The following is a 19971-nucleotide window of genomic DNA, read 5'->3' on the forward strand; positions in this document are numbered from 1 at the left end:
AGTTCTAAGAGAGAATATTTTTATTTTTAATCGAATACTTTCCCATTTTTTAAAAATAAATATTTAAGTCCACCTATAAATTCTTTTCATAAAAATCTTCTTTTACAGACACAACCTTTTGAAATAAAATTAGTTCTGTTTAACGTTGTTATAATAGGTTAAAATAATAATAATGTGTTAGGAAAAAATTCCGCAAAACAGAAAAAAACTCTTTCTACTTAACGTTTCGAGGAAAAACACGGTTAAACTTTCGGTCGCCTGGAGGGAGTGGGGGAATGAAAATTAATTTTCTTTGCGTTTTGAGGTATGCGGAGTACGAAAATACCATTCGCTTAGATTGGGGTTTCCTTATTTATATATATAAAATTAGAGATCTTTTATTCGAATTTTTGGTTTGAAAATCACCAAAACTCCGAGAAAAATTTCTAAATTTCATTGAAATTTAGGTATGCTGTAGTAATATATCTGAAGTTGTACATATGAAAATTTGATGAGTCATTGTTCATTACGCTCATTTTAAGTTCGACAACAGACAGTGAGAGAATTTGAATTAGTGTATTTTTCAAACCAGCTAATGCAGTGAGTTATAGTTGTGAATGATTTAAAATTGATGGATCTACTCGTTAATGAAACGTATCTAGTGCGTTGTACTCTGAAAGAACTACTCAACAAAAAAATCTTTTGCCATACAAAAGTAGCAGTTGGTGAAGTGGTCCTTAGGTTTACGTCAAACCATCGGTACAGCAAAAAACCATCGGATGGCACTTAAGTTACCATCGGTAATTATAAGCGAATGGTTATAATTCAACCATTCACTTATAGTTACTGATCACGATATCCAAATAACATGAGGCTAAGACTTTATCTTGATTCGCGAGTGCACAATCAAAATAAAATTTATAAACTGTTTTTATCAATTCAGAAGTAGTCTTTCTTTGAAATTTACTTAAGACAAAAAAAAATTATCTGGGTAATTTGAGCATCCACGAACTTTTACAAAGTTATGTTGAAACAAAAAAAAAAAACAAGAAAAATCATTTTTGTATTATAAAGAGATTGATAAATAAACCAAAACACTAATAATTTTGTGAAACTCAACGCACAGTATAAACAAGTAAAGCTAGATTGAATAAAATTTTAAGCTCTGTAGTAGGAAACAAATGTCAGTATTATGTCATCATACAGATATGTTTGTACGAATCTACTTCTCATGTTACAGTGTATATATATATTTATTTTTTTATTTTTTTAAGCATGTATGCATACTGTTTAAAAGTAAAAATACAGAAATTATTCTTAATTGTAACCAATAGTTGAATGTGTTCATTACAAAATCTTTACAAATTTATCATTTACGTGGTACCAATTTCAATAGTATATTTTAAATCAGCTTTCAAGTTACAGTGAGAAAAGCTGCGTAACATGTTAGTTACAAGTTTTGTGTTGACTAATGAAATCAGTGCAAAATAGTGAAGGCGAATTAGTGAGCTTCTGACTGCGAAATAATGAGGGCGTCGGAAAATTTTATTGTATTTTTTTCATTTTTTATTTTAACGCATGTTTGACATGCAATTATTTTTTTTACGGATCAAAGATCTTTTTTGTTATAAAATTTTAGGTTAGAAAATTTGATTCTTTTTTAAAAGGAACAAAATAAATAATGAAAAGTCGATCTTGTGCAGACCGCGCAAGAATTTTTTATTTATTTAACGTAAAATAAACTTCGGCAAATATTTAGACTAATTCGTTTGAAAATTATTCAATTTTTCATAATTTTTTTTAAGAAAAATAAAATTATTACAGTGTTCTCATCGGAGTACATTATATAGTTATCTTATATAGTTATCTGTCTGAAGTCAATTTCTATTTTTACTTTTACCTGTGACTGTCAGCTGTTTGTACTAAACCTAGAAAGCATTGAAGTGTTCTGCCAGAAGGCAGTTCCATCTCAACCAACTGTAGCTGAATAATATTCCTTTTCACTCTATTTCCTTGCATACGAATACTTGAAAATCCGCATTTCCTTTAGATCATTTATCATCTTATCTTTCTCTTTTCAACTGATTCTTCCTATCTTACGATTTAATCCACCTGTAAAGTAACTAAGAATACATAAAAGCAATTTATGTATAATAAAAAAACACTTGTAAATTGTAAATATAAATGTCATAAAGTTTTTCAGTATATTCAGATTTACTCACTCATAATTCAAAAATATATTTAAAAATTAATAAAACAGTTTTTACAGAAAAATATAATGAAACCGTTTGGTATATACTTTATGAAAAACATCTCACAATTATCAAGAAATAAAGCAGCTGCAATCACTATAAACTACCAATATACACTTACATATTACAAATTTGTATATTCGGGTAATAATTTCACTTTAGGCTAATATTAATTTTAGATTCAAAACGAATTTAAAAATATGATCAGTATAACATTGCAAATATACCAGAATTCTTTTGCATAAAAATAATCTGATGTCGACACTACATGACTTCCTTGTACGCATATTAAATTACACATACACAATTTTAAAAGTACATAAAATTTTATTTCACTAATTGATATTTATTCTTTTATTTTTATTGTTATTGAATTATTATTTATTGTAAAAATGTTTTTACAGTCACAGATTAATAATTATTAAAAATCAATATATTTAAATTAAAAAAAGAAGTTAAAAAGAAAAAGGAGATGAAGTCGAATTCGAACCGACGTGCCTTCTCCTTTTAAGATCCAAATATTTCATTAATTAAATCTTATTTGGCTATAACTCTGGAACCAGTGAAAATAAGTACCACTTATTACATATCGTTGAAAATCTGTCAATGAGGGCGCATTACTGCAGTTAAAAAAAAAATACAAAATACATTTTTTGTTTTGGATTTTGGACTTTTTTGGACATTTCTGATCAAGCCGATTGCAATCAAAAGAGAAGGTGCACAACTAGATGTTACAAAAGTACTAAATCCAAGATTTCAACACCACGACTAATCGATTTTTAGTTATGCAAGATACATACGTATGTACAGATGTCACGCCGAAACTAGTCAAAATATATTCAGGGATGGTCATAATGAATATTTCCCTTGAAATCTGAAAACCGAAATTTTTCGCGATGTCAATAATTACTTTATTGTGTACAAGGAAGTACAAATAGGTACCACATTGAAACTGTCCATCAGAAAACCTTTTACTTAAGTATTATATGTATCCAAAAATAATTTTTTATATATATATATTTTTTGTGAATTGTGCGAACTCAAAAACGATTAGTCGTAGGATGGTGAAATTTTGAATTTAGGACTTTTGTAACATCTAGTTGTGCACCTCCCTTAACAAAAATGTCCAAAAAAGTCCAAAATCCAAATTCTTTGGATTTTGGACTTTTTCTTAGATGCAGTAATAAGCCCTCGTTGAGAGCTTTTCAACGATATATCATAAGTGGTGCTTATTTTCATTGGTTCGAGTTATAACCAAATAAAATTTTAATAAATGAATATTTGGATTTTACAAGAGGAAGACACATCGATTCAAATCCGACTTCATCTCCTTTTTTTAATTTGAATATATTGATTTATTAATAACTTTTTACAATAAATAATAATTCAATAATAACAATAACAAAAAGTATGAAAAAATATCAGAATTTATTAATGAAATAAAATTTTATGTCCTTTTCATTTAAAAAAAAGTGTATATGTAATTTAATAGGCGTAGAAGGAAGTCATGTGGTGTCCACATCAGATTTTTTATACCTAAATTCCATGTAGTTTTTCTTCAAATAAATTATAATTATCAACAGTATCTCAGAAAAAACATTTTTAAATGAAGTATAAAACTCAATTTCTTACATCACGTAATAACTCTCCAAACGACAAGTTTTTTTCTTTTGAAAGTCATTCTGTAGTTCTAGTATATAATATTACAACACTATTTACGAGAAAAAAATTTCATGTTTTTATGGCACATCGTTTTAGGTGCGATTATGAAGATGGTAAAGACGATTTAGATTATATTTATAGTTTTAGAATTTCAATTTTATTTTTTATTCACGTAGATTTACTGAATTTGTTTTTTACTTAACGAAATACTGTACTACGGCTTTGATACATACATCTTGATGAGCCGAAAGAATTGTTAATCTAGAAGAATTGAATTTCAGATTATAGAAATGTAAGCATAATAATATATATTTAAAAAAGTATTTTTTAATTAACTAAGCCAGAATGAGAAATGCTGGACTGTTAATTCTTTACAATTCAAAAACACGGACTGTTTTTGAATTGTAAAGAATCAAATGAAAGTAAAAACATTTGTAATGAAATATATTAAGATATAATTTATTTCATGGCATGGTTGGTAGTGACGCAAAATGAGCATCTATTTGTAGAAGCGGTAATTATAATTTCTTAAAAAAAAAAAAACAAACTAATTTGATCAAACAATAAAAATACAAGCTGATGAACTTTTAATTAGTATGCTAAAAGTCAACATCCAGTGAACATAAAAATCGTACAACAAAAGTAGTTTTAAATTATATTTATTTTAGTTAATTTTACATAGAATATTTGATAAAATCAGACTTCAGATTATAAACACGAAAAATATATTATCACTACAGAGAACTAAAAAACTTTTTTTTTTTTTTTTTTAAATAATGTAGTAATATTCAGAATTTAAGCGATTTGCTACAAGTTTTAATATTGTTTTTTAAAATCTATCCAGAAAAATTATTTTAATAAAGTTACTTAAAAACTTCATCGTACTTAAGATTAATATCATCAGCAAATTTTCTTACATCATTTCCTAGGCGAGAAAAATTACCTGAGAAAAAAAATTAGGGTACAATGAAAATGTTTTCAAATTTTTTTTTAAATCCTAAATTCGGAATTTAATTAAAACAGTTCACTAAAAATTAAACCGTGGAAAAATTTCATATTCCGTTTATTCTAATACATTACAATAACTATTCATTTTAGGTTAAACGCAAGGTCTGTGAGATTTTAATTATTGATTTGTAATGATAAGACCAAGGATGCCCAGATCACTTCCGTATTACTGAAGTTTTATCTCCAAAAGTACAAAAAATGTTGAATAAGAACTTTTAAAAATATTTTAATTTTGGTTAATTAAAAGGAATTAAGGGTTCAGAACGTTACAAGAGGTCTCAAATTAAAATTATAACCGTGAGATTTTGTCCCAGAGAGAATGCGTATCTCAAAAGAACTGTTCCTGTGAAAAATGTTCAATGTAATCAAGATTTTTTTTTTGCCAGCTGATGCAGAATTTAAAAAAATAAAATATAAAAAAAATCGAATATCACATTAAATTAATTAAAGGAGAGTTGGAAGAATAGAAATTTCTGGAAGAATCGCGTCCCAAATCTTCGCAACACCGTTTTTCTTGTCCTTGAAAGCAGAGAAAATTTTAATTTAGGAATGTTTTAATTTCGTTATATTTCAAATAAATTAATTGGCTGGTGATAAGGAAGTTACGAGGCTTAGGCTGAAGGATCTTTTAATGATTTTTTGTCCTTGAAGATATAATGCATTTATAAAAAATTAAAAAGGGAGCACGAGGCTTGGGCGCCTGGAATTATTAGATGGACAAAACCTTATAACGTATTGAAGTTTGTTGTTTTCATTAGACGAAATACGTTTTTCGAAATAAAGGTTTAAATTACACATTTTTAATATTTATTTTAGACAAATGCCGTGGACTGGGGAATAAGCAGACCTAAATATCTTTGTAAGTATGTTTTTATTGCTTACTATATTTAAAACACGTTTGAAGTGGATAATTATAGGAATTTTTTTTTGTTAAAATTTAAAGGAGTTATCTAAAAGTAGTAAGTAGATGTTGTAGAAAATGATTTAAAGATTACTCGATTATACTATATACGTGTAAATATTTTTATTACTTTTTTTTTTGCAGAGCAGAAACTAGATCTATTTATCCTGAACCATTTTTATGTCATTAATTGTTGAATTTAGAACACGCATTAAAAAAAAAAAGAAAAAACAATCCGAAAATAGCGATACTAAATTTTTTGTTAATTTAAGGGGCTTAGATAATCCGAGAGGAAAAAAGAGATCAGAATGACTCCATTAAGGTACTTGTTTCTGGAGGGATATTGCATTTTAAAAATAACACGAATTAAAAAAATATTCCAATTTATTTAAAAAATAAACTAAATATATTTGCAGTGTTTGACATTAAATGTGGTAATTATCCGCTCCGTAACATGAAAAGTCGGTTTGGTAAGCTTAGGATGAATGTTTTATTCTCAATGAGATTTTATATTTTTATAAAAATTCATAATATATTAATAATATTATCGTGAAGGGGATAGCAAGGAAAATGAAATTAAGAGAAATACGTGGGGGTGTGTTGAGTAAATTCATTGGTGGCTATGTAGTATTTCAAAACGGTTATTTGATTGTTTACTCCTTCTGACAAACAATTTCGGTGTCTATTGTACGCGTAGATCACTGACGTAATGCTTGTGTGAGTTTGCAAGCAACGATAACTGAGTGCGCTAGCGCAGTCGTCTGCTCCGCAGTTGTAGGTTACGGAGTTGTTTAGTTGCGTTAATGTCGATGCGTGCGCGTCTCTACCTGCGTACTACTTCGGTTCACAGTCCTGTCTAGACATGTACAAAACCGATTGTTATTGCGTCGATTTCATTATTTATATATATTTAGCAAATTTAGTGTTAGTGTAACCATCCATCTCGCAACAATTCTTTTATTTGTGGAAGCAAGTTCAAAATTCTCTGAAATCAGAAAAGTTCGAGCCATCTTGGCCACAACGCTCCCGTAAGTTATAAAACCCTAATGCACATTTCATTTAACAAACGATTAGATATGGAAAATTATATTTCACAAAATTAATATTTACTAACAACTGTATTTATACATACTTTTAACTATATATTTCTCACAACACAATCTTTCTTGTCTTAATATTTCAATAATAAAAAAATAAAATCAAACAAATCTCTAATTATCATTATCATAAAGATTTCTGTCGCCATTTGTAAAGGTTAATCTTTCGGATCATCTCTGACAACGTCAGAAGCTATATTCATAATAATTTAATCTTAACCATAGTTGAAGTACGTTTAGGTTTTAACGTTAATTATTCATTTTAATTAATTATTTCGACAGGGTAGTATATATATTTTTTTCATTTTCACCCATAATGCAATTGAACAAAATAATTTAAATTAATTATCAGAATAACAGGATGCTGAACTCCTGTTTAGATAAACTTTTTTTTTAAAGAAAACATCTATTTTTACCGATGTAATTTTGTGTTTATTTGATCTTATAGTTTATATTTTATTTTTTTTTTTTCAAAATATATTTAGCCTACCTAATGGTCTAATGGTAAATTCATCGGAAATCACTATTTTAACAGATGATTTTCGAAGTCGAAGTTCCGAGGTTCAGATCCTTGTAAAAGTTGGTTACTTATGGGTGGATTTAAAACTAGATAATAGATACCGGTGTAATTGGTGGTTAGGGTTCAATTAACCACAAATCTCAGGAATGGTGAGCCTGAGTCTGTATAAGATTACACCTCATTTACGTGTCATACATATCATCCCCATCTCAATCTGTCATGTGGGGTAGGGGTTGTTTATTGTTCACTAATTGAACAGACTGTTATCTACACATTAAAAAAAAAAACAAATTTACTGTTTTTATGCGTAGGTTAGATTCTGGTAAAGCATTGCTACCACCTCCACATCGGGGTCGTGCACCATTTTTTTTTCCAAATCACGCTATCAGTGTTTTTACCTAAAAATTATTTTATCAATTTTTAAAATTAAGATAAACTTGAAAAAATAAAATAAAACCGTCTTCAGAATAAGAGTAGATATTAAAATATACTAATTCAATCTATATTAAAATTTCGACAGTTTGAAATTAACGGCAAATCTAAAACGACCAGGAAAAATTTATGAGCCCTCTAATTTGATATAATAATCCAAGTTTTATAAACTTGTATAGTTTTACTTTTTAGGATTTGTTCTAAAGTTGGTTTTATAGTATTTACAAAGCTTGCTTTATTTTAATTTTTTTCTTAATTTTAATTTACCTATAATCTAACTTTAAAGTTTTCTTAAGCCCCGGGATCACAGTTAAGTATTTCTTTAGATGATGAGATGAGATGGAACTTTATAGCGTGTGAAAATGCCATACCTGACCGGGATTCGAACCCGGAATCTCCGGATGAAAGGCCGAAATGTTATAATTCGTGTTACGGAGACCGGCAAGTTTATTTACTTTAGTTTAATGGAAAGATCCACGTAAACCGTTGCCTGTATTAAAAAAAAAACCTCTGCTTGGAAGAAATTAAAAAATGAGAAAGTATATTTTTATTGGATTCTTGGTAAAAATAAGGGAAAAAATTCTGAGAAACGACAGGTAGTAAATTGACTTCTACTTAGAACATTAAAAGTTTTCATGAAATGCGGAAATGTTTTCTTTCTTTTACTCAAAAATTGACCTAAGTTTATCCATCTTACCCCTTCATTTTTTCTTAAATTCTTGCATATAATTTTCTATATTATGCAGGATTTATGTATGTAAACTTAAAATATCGAATGTTAATTTTTGATGATTAAGTAAAATATGAAAATTTCTTCAAATCGTGTACGTCAATTTTTTTGGTTAAAAAATTCTCCTCTGTTTTCTAAAAAAAAACGTTCCTATATCTTCTGGCAAAGAAAGTTTCTCCATAGAATAGTAAAGATAAAAAAAATTTCCAATTTCCTTATTTTCTACATTTAGAGGTGTTGTTTTTTTTTGTGTTGTGCGAAAATGCCATGCCTGACCGAGATTCGAACCCGAGACCTGCCAATTGAAAGACCGAGACGCTAACACTCGCGCCCGTATATTTAGATTTCTGAGCTAATTTAAAGAAAACCAACGAAATTTTTAACCCTTATCTTTGTAGGAACTTAAAAAATTTTTAATTATAAAAAAAGTTGAATAAGTAATTTTTTTATTTAAGAATTTTGTTAGTCGGTTTTTAAAAATATAAAAAATGAATTTTATTTTAAATTATTTGATTTTTTTTATAATATGGTTAGGTTCACAAAAATCTTGCTGTATAAACATAAGTCGCCGTTAGCAATATACGTGAAAATGAATCTGAAAATTAACTAAAGGGATAAAGGGAAAAATAAAAAAACTTTTCCGAGCAAACGCTTAGGCGTATGGAATATAACAACATGAATAATTTTCTAATCCAAAGTTTTCAATTAATTTCTTACAAATTCATCAAAAAATTCTTTGACTATCTTTATCATTTCGTGACATTTTATCACGTTATCCATTTAACTAACATTACTGACAAAGTAAAGGAAACATATTTTTAAATAATCTATGTAATTAATGAAAGTTATCTTTTAAAATAACTTCAGTTTAAATTATCTAAAAAATTTAACAAACCACCAGAAGAAATTTCGGTACTTACGTATTAATGCCACCGCAACTACAGATTTATTTAAAAACAAAGTAGTCAATCAGATTTCGGTGGAAAATGGGCCGATATAAAGTTTAATATAGATTCAAAACAGTTTCTTTATTCATTTTAATAAATGGTTATTTATATATTTATTTATTTTATAAATATAATTTAACCAAACTTAACCTACGCTCGCTAACCTTGACTAATTAACAGGAGTGTTTTTATTGTTTAAATAATAAATAATTGCAATAATTACTGAATTTATTAAATAAATACTCAAAAAATTACGGTGTTAATTAGTCAAGGTTAGCGAGCGAAGCGTGCGTAGGTTAAGTTTGGTTAAATTATATTTATAAAATAAATAAATATAAATAACCATTTATTAAAATTAATAAAGAGACTGTTCATTTTCCACCGAAATCCGATTGACTACTTTGTTTTTAAATAAAGCTGTAGCTGCGGTGGCGTTAATACGTAAGTACCGAAATTTCTTTATAAAGTACAAAAAAGAGTCGACGAAATCAGACAAATTTTGAGGAGTAATGCTTAGCCACCGGGCTGGTACAGTGGTTAACTCGTCATCGTAAATCAGCTGATTTCGAAGTCGAGAGGTCTATGTTTCAAATTCTAGTAAAGGCAGTTACTTTTATACGGATCTGAATATTAGATCGTGGATACCGGTGTTCTTTTCTTTGGTGGTTGGGTTTCAATTAACCACACATCTCAGGAACGGTCGACCTGAGACAGTACTAGACTACACTTCATTTGCATTCATACATATCACCCTCATTCATTCTCTGAAGTAATTATCTTACGGTGGTTCCGGAGGCTAAACAGAAAAAATGAGACAAAGAGAGAAAAGTAATGCTTGAACACACGTAAAAAAAAATTCGAGGTCGAATTGAGAACAAACTCTTTTTTATAACCGGTTAAAAACATCAGTAAACGTACTATCGGCATCCCTGTTTGTCATTGTATATATTTTAGGGAGCGCTAAACAGATAAAAACATATATATTTATATTTATATTATTTTTATCATTATTATTATTTAAACTTATCGATTAAAAAAAAAATATATTTATAATTTTTCTAAGTTTATTTTTGTTTTACTGTCATCACATGATTCAGCGAGATATTATTGTCAACTGTTATTATTGCAAGTGTATACAAGCAGATACAATATATACAAGTAGTTAAAAAAATAAAATTTTATTACTTTATGTTTTAATTTTCAACTGTAATGTAATTAGATTTCTTTCTAAATCGGATAGAATGCAAATTAATTAAAAAAAGTACAAATATTATTACTGTAGTTCAAAAACGTAAACTGAAATGAAAAGAAATTAAGTTAATTTCGTTTTAACCAAGTGAGACGGATGCTCTTTTCATTTATATAAATGAAGCAGACAAAGCTTTGTATATTTATTGCGCATTCGTTAATCCATTTAAACGTATTTATTTTACATGTAGAATTCCTATTGTTTTAATTGTACGTTATTTTTTGCACAGGTAATTTTGTTTACGAGCGCGTACAGTGTTGCGCTCTGCTGGTAATATTCAAAACTCGCAAGAGTCGGTCGGAACAGGAACGACGCCAGTCAGCTGTTTGCCACCGACGCTGACCGACGCCTACGCTTAACATCGGAAGAGCCCGCCACATATCGTAACGAGAAGTCGGGAAGTACTTTACCGGTCAGTTCCCGCCAAGTTAATTTATATTTAAAATATATGTAAATGATTCATCTATAATAATGAAACTGATTTGTAAAAAAATTATTAAAATATTAGTAGCTGTTAATGCCTGTCATATAAGAACATTTGTTTTTTAGTTACGTAATTTTACAATAATTATTTATTCTGTAATAACTTTCAAAAGTTTGGTTATTTCCTATTTATTAAATTATTATGCGATAGTTTTAAGTTGTATCAATTTAATAAACAATAACCTCATTAAAATATTTTCTTTTTTGTATTATAGAGTACTAAGTTTTTTTAAGTGTAACCGCGTGCTAGGTACATATTTCATCAGATATTGTATCTTTCTTTATACTCGATTATCTTTTTGTTAACACAATTCAGATGAGTAAAAGTTGCCCTTTTTTTAACTACCATTTATTTTCAATTTAACTAACATTTTAATTATATAAAGTGATGTTTTAATAGTTTAATATTAATTAGTAATAATATATACTTTTTTTTAAATTAAACACATCTTCATTTGTTAGCTGGTTATGTTAAAAGTAAAATAAACATCATGCCCATTTTACTTTACGCATGGGAGAAACTTTTATGTTGATATTATGACTCGTTAAAACTAGAATTAATTTTTATTTTTTTATTTCTTTTATTTAATTACTTAAGAGTAATTAGGTTTATTTCAACGATATAAATTGAACAGTAATAATGAATATCCAATGATAATTTTTACGATAACGTTTTAACCTAGAAAAGATTACGTGTATATTATGTAACCGAAAATGAAACGGTCGTCCTCGTGAAAAACACCAATTCGTTTTGTTGCGTTTAATTATTCGACTATAAAAATATATTTTTTTACTATTTGTAAATTTTATTTGGTAAAACACATATGTTTACGCGTGTAACTGTCTGAGAAAGATAGATTGAGTGAGCTGAAGTCTACGTATCTATTTTAATCTACATAATTATAATTAATAAAAAATATTTATGAATCTTATTAAAAAACAGGATTCGTAAATATCTACTTATTCAGAATTCTAATATATTTATAATCATATTTTTAATATCTTGTTATATGAGATACAGTTTAGTTTAAAAATTCAAAAGAAGTTTCAAATGTTTAAACTTAAGGAAATAAATTTTGTGTTAATGTATTTTTTTAAATGTCTTGAAATTTTAATTAAGAAAATTAAGTCATTCATTTTGTATTTTCATTAGTGCTTCTTAATAAAAATTAAAATTAATACTTTACGTGAAAACTTTTATAACTCGCAGAATAAAGTTTCTTGTGATTATCATCCACTGAAATAATCATTTAATGATCGTTTTCATCGTCGAGTTTCTTGGAAATAAAAAAGATTATAATTTTTTTCTATTAACGTAAAAATTGTTTGAGACTGTACACCTCCAAAAAAAAGTATTCTTTATTAATAGATATTAATGAGTTCTAGAAATGTTTGAAATGTACGACATGTATTAATTTATTTGTATAATTTTTTTTTTTTTTTTTTTTTTTTTTTTTATAAAAGTACCCTCTTATGAAATTCACTTTACTTTTTGTAAAACATAAAAAAATGGAAGACAAATTAAATTTGTTTTCAAACGTGTGGTTTTATTAAGGTGCGATTCTTACACAACGGATGCTTATCATTAACTGCAACTTCCATAGATTCTTACACATCCTCAATTATTCATTTCAGTAAATTCAACAAAAAAAAACCGCCATATATTTAGACAGTTTAAGTAGTTTAGAAACAAACTTCTCGGCGCTTAATCGATTGTTTAGACCAGTAATTAGAATTATGGCTACAACTTTAAAAAATAAATTGTTTTTCCGTGTTTTTTTTTTTTTTATGCAATTCCCCTCTTGTTGATATAACATTTTTAATTATTACCAACGCCCTTTTTAATACTGAAATTCTTTAATGATTAATATGGTTTTATTTTAACAAAATGCGATGCCTTTTGTTAAACAGTTATAAAACAATAGAAAGTTCATTAACAAAAAAATTAAATTAGTTTTTTGGCCTGTTAGTAAATTCGTAATAACGTGTGTTTGAATAGCTTTAAGTAATTAACAAAGTTTATTCTGTAGGCGAGTAATACAAACAACGATCCAACTACGCACGCAGAGACAAACACGAACGTACATAAAAAGTTCGTCTTTTGTTCTAAACTAAATCGTACACATATATGTATACTTGAGCGTATTTAGAAATTTAGACGTACACCTTTTAATCTGTGACATATTAAAAGTTAAAAATCATGATTCACCTGAAACAATTCGTAGCATTTTATTTCGTAAACGGAGGGCAGCTATAATACCGTGCTTGGATCTTTGGTGATATTGTATATTTTAGACTTATTTTGTATGCGAGTACTCATGACCGTAATGTTTATAGGCGATCTGACTTGCAAATCACTTCCGAAAGTGACGTAACCGTTCTCAAGAATAACAATCATTTCATAACAGGTTTACTAAGGAAAGTTACGTGTGAAGGGGTTAACTGAGTTTTTCTTCATAACTGAGCCAAATATACTGTTGCGATTAACTTATCGAATCCATTAAATTACAAGTAATATTCGGTAATACAAAATAAGTTTTCATTTTGTTCCCTAAAGGGACCTGGTTATGTAATCGATATCATATTTAAAAAATTTCAGAACTGTTTTAATAGTTTTTCTTACCAATTTGTTTAAAATAAAACTAAAAGATTATTTTCTACAGAAACAATACAATTCTATCGATGAGCTTTTAAATAGTAAAAATTTAAAAAAAAAAAATTAAAATATAAAACTGAATTTTTTTGTTTTTTTGTTTAAGATGTATATAAATATGTTCTCAATTTTCATTACTGTCTTCTGAATTGTAAATTATATTTAGCTACATTTTTACGTGTATTATATTTTTTTTACTTTTTAGTTATATTTATTTTTATTTAATTTAATATGTTTAAATATTATTGAATATGTTTATTTTTCTGATTGATAATTAATCGGGCACTTTTTTGTGCTGCTCTGATCAGGATTTTAATGTGGCTTTCCTCGACAATCTATCCAGTCGAATGATAAGAGCATTTGATCCGTCCAGTCAAATAGTTCCTTTGTTTATACGTGTAGTATTATTATTCGTTCCTTACGCGATCAATATAATAGATTTTATTAACGATCGTAATAAAATATTTATTTATTACTCTTAGAAATGGTATACATTAACTGCTATCTTTTGTGATTCCCGTGCTTAAGATTTAATCAATTTTATCTTTAAAAATTAAACGAATTATAGTTTAAAAAGCTAGTTAGTGATCATTCCATTGAAGTGATTACAGTGTATTCATTATGTATTTAGTGAAAAAATAAAAATTAATTTCTTTTGTGGTTGTGAATTTTTCTTGATTATATGTGGCCTCACCATGAGCTAAAGTGATATTCCCGCCGGCCTCTGTGGCTCGAGTGGTAGCGTCTCGGCCTTTCATCCGGAGGTCCCGGGTTCGAATCCCAGTCAGGAGTGGCATTTTCACACACGCTACAAATCATTCATCTTCATCCTCTAAAGAATGCCTAACGGTGGATCCGGAGGTTAAAAAAAAGGATATTCCCATTTCATTGTCGATTTTAATAATAGCATCAATGATCATAATGTAAATGTATCTACCCACGTATTTTCATTGTTATGTGCTTCTTTTCAGTTACGCCGATTATAATGTATAATGTACAGAATTGAAGGCTATATTTTTTTACATGTTTTTTTTTGGGCTCAGTGATTCTCAAATGCAGAAAAAAACAGAAGAATGAAAGGCCAGTAACAATACTGTAATCGCTTCTCGGCTTCTTGACTAACATCAAAGTGTAGTTACAATACTCTTTTATTGCATGTAGGATTCTGTATTAAAGTACCCGGAAAAGTAAAACTTTTTTTGTCGTCTATACAATTTAACGTTAATAGAAACCTCTATGAGTTTGCAGTTAAGCATCATAGGGGTATAATAACAAAATATTATCAATAATAATAATAATAACAATTTCAACACTTACTGCTTGTGTTTTTTTCCTATATAACGCTTTCGTAGTGATCACTACTAGAGCAGATATTTCAAACTTACGTTAAAATATAAAAGAATATGTTTCATCTACGTCAGTCAAAAATTACAAGCACTTACAATTTTTATTATTATTGATAATAGTTAATAGAAATCTTTCAAATTTCGTGGCTACTATTATGATCATTTTACGTGATCAAAGGACCCATTCATATATTGCATTTCATGATGCAGCCTCATACCCTCTGCATACCCCTCTTCATAATAAACCGTGGTGATTTCTAGGACTCCTTCCTCAAAAAGCATTTTAATACAGGCAGATTGTAGAAAAAATTCTATTTTAATTTTAACATATCTAATTTATTAAGTAATAAATAAGTAATTTATTAAGTAATAAACTGTGATTTCAAATATTATGGCTAATCACCGTTTACTCTTAAAACAAAACAATAGTTATTAATATTTATTATTTCGACAATTCAGAATAACGATAAATTTGTACGTTAATAAAAAAATTAATTCAGCTGAAATAGGAAATAAATTGAACGGCTTTTTATACGATAAATCCATTTTATATTTGTTGAAGAAAGCGTTCAACAACCCCCATCATTGTAAAACTTAGAGCGTAAGATTTAACTTTTCGTTATAATATTAAAATTTACGTAATGATTAAAAGGGTCTAGAATCTGTCCATACAAAAATATTATGGATAATTCTCTGCTTAAAATAAAATAATTTTTTTTCTAAAACAAAAATAACTATGATTCATTAAAAAGAAATATATTTTTTTTTATTTTTGTAGAAATATGTATATAATATTTGCACATTTAAGTTGTAAAAAAGTTATTTATAAAAAATTACGTAAATAGTATAAGTTACTTTTATAATCAATGTAACTTAATAATGTACACATGTACACTATTAAATGCATAAATTCTTGCAATGTACAATTTTTTTCGTAGGTTTTTTTAAACAATTATAAGTTTTTTATAATATTTTTTGATATAATATATTTACTGTTTACAAAGAAACATTACATTTAAACGAATAAGTGACAGTTTTTAAAATACCTAAATTATTTTCTGTCTTAAGAAAAATGAATTATAAATAATAAATCGAGAATGTCACTACATACCGTTTTTATATACCAAAAAAAATTTCAATCCTTGAAAAACATTTACAGACATCTAGCGATATATTTTCTAATCTCTCTATACTAAGAGATAAGCGTGATACTTTGTCGTTCTCTCTGTACCCTATAAACCCTACTCTTTCTCTATACCTTGTAAACAAGTTTTGAATGAATACTTTTGATTTTAAGAAATGGAGACGGATTCGCCAAGAAAGAAAGAAATCACGGATAATCCGCAAAATCTGTAAAATATATATAATTGAAACTGTACAAACAAAGCCAGTTGTGTAGAATCTATATAATAGCTACAATAATAATGTTTATTTGTACAATACTACAACTATGATTTATAAAGGAGTTGATGTAGTTCTCTTGTATACGAAGAAAAGAAGTATCTTTTTATAAGGTAGATTGATCATGAACAATACTTTTACACGATAGTTTATCACAAATAAATAAATTCTGTTTACAAAAAGTATTTCAATCTATCTCAAAATGTCAAATCTTATTTCAGTCGATTTTAACAATAGATAAAAATTACGAAGTTTGATTGCTTCTCGCACGTAAGAACATACGTAATTAAATAATTCATATTAAATAATTTAAATTAATTTTAAAAATCTGATATGGATACCACATGACTTCACGCCTATTAAATTACATATACACATTTTTTTTAAAACGAGAAGTACATAAAATTTTATTTCATTAATAACTTCTGACATTTTTTCATATTTTTCTTTTTTTATTGTTATTATTGAATTATTATTTATCGTAAAGATTTTTTTTTACAATCAGAGGTTAATAATTATTATTAAATCAATATATTTAAATTAAAAACAAAAGGTTAAAACAAAAAAGGAGATGAAGTCTGATTCGAACCGATGTACCTTCCCCTTGTAAGATCAACATATTTCATTAATTAAAATTTCATTTCGCTATAACTCTGTAACCAATGAAAATTAGTACCACTTATGATGTATCTTTGAAAAACTGACGGCTTATTACTGCAGTTAAGAAAAAGTATAAAATCCAACTTTTTTTTTGGATTTCGGGCTTTTTTGGACACTTTTTGTTCAGTCGATTGCTGTCAAAAGGGGTGGTGCGCAACTAGATGTTATAACAGTTCTAAATCCAAAATTTCGAAATCTTACGGCTAATTGTTTTTGATTTATGAGAGATATGTTCATACATACGTACGTACAGACATCACGCCGAAACTAGTCGAAATGGATTCAGGTCAAAATGTATATTTCTGTTGATATCTGAATTCCAAAATGTTTTGTGATCACAATACTTTTACCTCGTACAAGGATGTAAAAAACAGAATGAATAAATGAGAACTGGACGTAACTGAAGAATATCAAATAATTTAGCGAATACTTAATAAATAAATCAACTTACAAAAAACATAAGCTACGATAGGTAAATTTTATTACATTTTTAAAATGATGGTTTTGTTATAAACTGAAAATATTTTTTGCTTCATAAAATCTGAAGGTTAATTTTTCGCATTAATATGGAGTATTTTTAAAATAATAATATTTACATACGATTGCCTAATCATCTTCTGTTTTTCTAATTAAAGCTCATTAAATTTAAATATACAAACGTAATTTATAATGACGTACAACTTTTAACTAGAATTAGGCTGTATTTATCTCCTACTAGAATTCTCCAGTTTATGGACTTAATGATTTGTAGTTACGTCCGATACTTTCATACGCCACGCGATTCTGGTCACGGGTGAGAGTTTTCCTTAAGGAAACGTTTTGTTCTCAGATGACTAGTTTCCTGAGGAAAATTATTTTATTACACATATTTGTTGATCTGGTAAACGCAAAATCAAATCAGTAATGTTCTCTTCCCAATCTAGGTAAAGATATTAGGGTTTTCCAAGATACTGTGAACGCTTAACGCTGAAGGAGCCTTTTTACTGTATCTTTTGAAAATTTTTCGTACTTTACCTTGAGGTTTCATAACTTTCTCATTATCCACATCTTCCCGTTTTCTTTAACAATGTTCATCGTGGTTTGTAATAGATCCTAACATTCGATGAATCTGTTATCTGTATATTTTTTCGATATTAAGTATTTTGCGCGGTACGATTGCGGTTATTCTGGTCGTAGGCATGTCCAAGAAATCAATTTCTTAGAAAAAAATTATTGGAAATAAAAAGTTTTTTTGTTGATTTTATCATTTCTTATCCCCTCCCCTGGAGCCGTACACACAACTAAGCCTAAACAAAGCTCCAGGAGGTGCCTTCGCCTCAAACTGCCTCGTCGAGAACTAATATTCCCGCCAGGCAACCGGGACTCGGTCTTTTGGTGATATGCCATGCCACTAATGAGGGGACGCCAAGTGGGTCTCTCCACCTGGACTCCGGTCTTTACGCCTTACCTCTAGTGAGGAACCCCTGGAGGGAACCCACACTGGGACTACGGTCTTACTTTACCTCTCAAAATCCGAAGCCACGTGGGAGTTCCATCATAGAGAGTGGGACACCTAGGCGGCCCACCCCAATAAAAACGTATTGGGAGGACGTAAGATCTCCCAATAAATGAAAAGAAGAAAAGTAAATCTAAATAAGGATTGATATTCGTCTCAACAGATGGCCTGGAAAAAAGTAGATAACGAAAATAAAAGGGGCAAGGAACGATAAATCTGAATTTTAAGCGATGGGTGCGCAACGTTAATTCCATCTGCTCGTCGTATTATTTGCGCTGATAAAAATGCATCATTCGTTTTATAGCTTGTTGTCCGATATTCACTAAATATAGCAGTAAACGGTTCAAGCAGAATGAAATGTTGAGACGGGTGATTTTAGGATAATCCAATTTATCTCTACCGCCGGATTAGTCAATACTTAGGAACTAGGCTTTGTATTGTCGAATTGCTCGGAAATATAGATGGGAACTTGAAAGTTTTATTTATTAAACAGACCTTTTTAAATTGTTTTTTTTTGGTCTAGCGTTATGTTTTTTTCTTTTTTTTTATGTGTCAGGGACTTAACTGAATAATTTATTTTAACACCAATGAACAGATTTGCTAAATTTTCCAAACACGGAAGACTGTGTTGGCGGACAAAGGGGATATATACTAACATTTATTTATGATTTATATCGAAGATAATGTAAACTTGAAAACTGGAACTAAGATTTAATAATAAACCTTAGGTTTAGTAAACCTAAGGTTTAAGGAAAATATACATTTCGGTTAAGCATTTAATTTAATAATTAATTGTATTTATATTTGTTAAAAAAAATTAGTTTACTTTTAATTAAAGATTAATTTTTTAATTTGTATTTTCAAAAAGTTTAAATTAATTTTACATAATTTATATAAACGTAATGATATTATACATTCAACAATAATAAAAACGTATTCTCCATTTTTGTAATGAAATCAAACTCGAGATTTTCTCATATGTACGTATGATCTCATCTGGTGCGTGTAGAATTGTCAGAAATATTAACACGAACGAATATAATGCATTAAAGTTTTATTGATTTTATTTACAATAAACTACAAAAATTTTAATAAAAAACATCAGTCGTATAATTTTTATTTGTAATGACGTCAATCTAATTTTTTTCCATGATGA

General features: G+C 28.0%; 1 protein-coding gene across 12 annotated transcripts in view; it reads left to right on the forward strand.

Moving 5' to 3' along the window:
- Positions 1-6594: 6594 nt before the first annotated feature.
- LOC142322429 (glutamate receptor ionotropic, kainate 2-like) overlaps positions 6595-19971 on the forward strand; it is a 722458-nt gene continuing 709081 nt past the window's right edge. For all 12 annotated transcript variants that reach the window (XM_075361507.1, XM_075361506.1, XM_075361508.1 and 9 more), the window contains exons 1-2: positions 6595-6830; positions 11007-11189. The gene's annotated coding sequence lies outside the window, so the exon portion shown is untranslated. The remainder of the gene's footprint in view (positions 6831-11006; positions 11190-19971) is intronic.

The sequence above is a fragment of the Lycorma delicatula genome, chromosome 3 (genome assembly GCF_047948215.1).
Source record: "Lycorma delicatula isolate Av1 chromosome 3, ASM4794821v1, whole genome shotgun sequence".
NCBI lineage: Eukaryota > Metazoa > Arthropoda > Insecta > Hemiptera > Fulgoridae > Lycorma > Lycorma delicatula.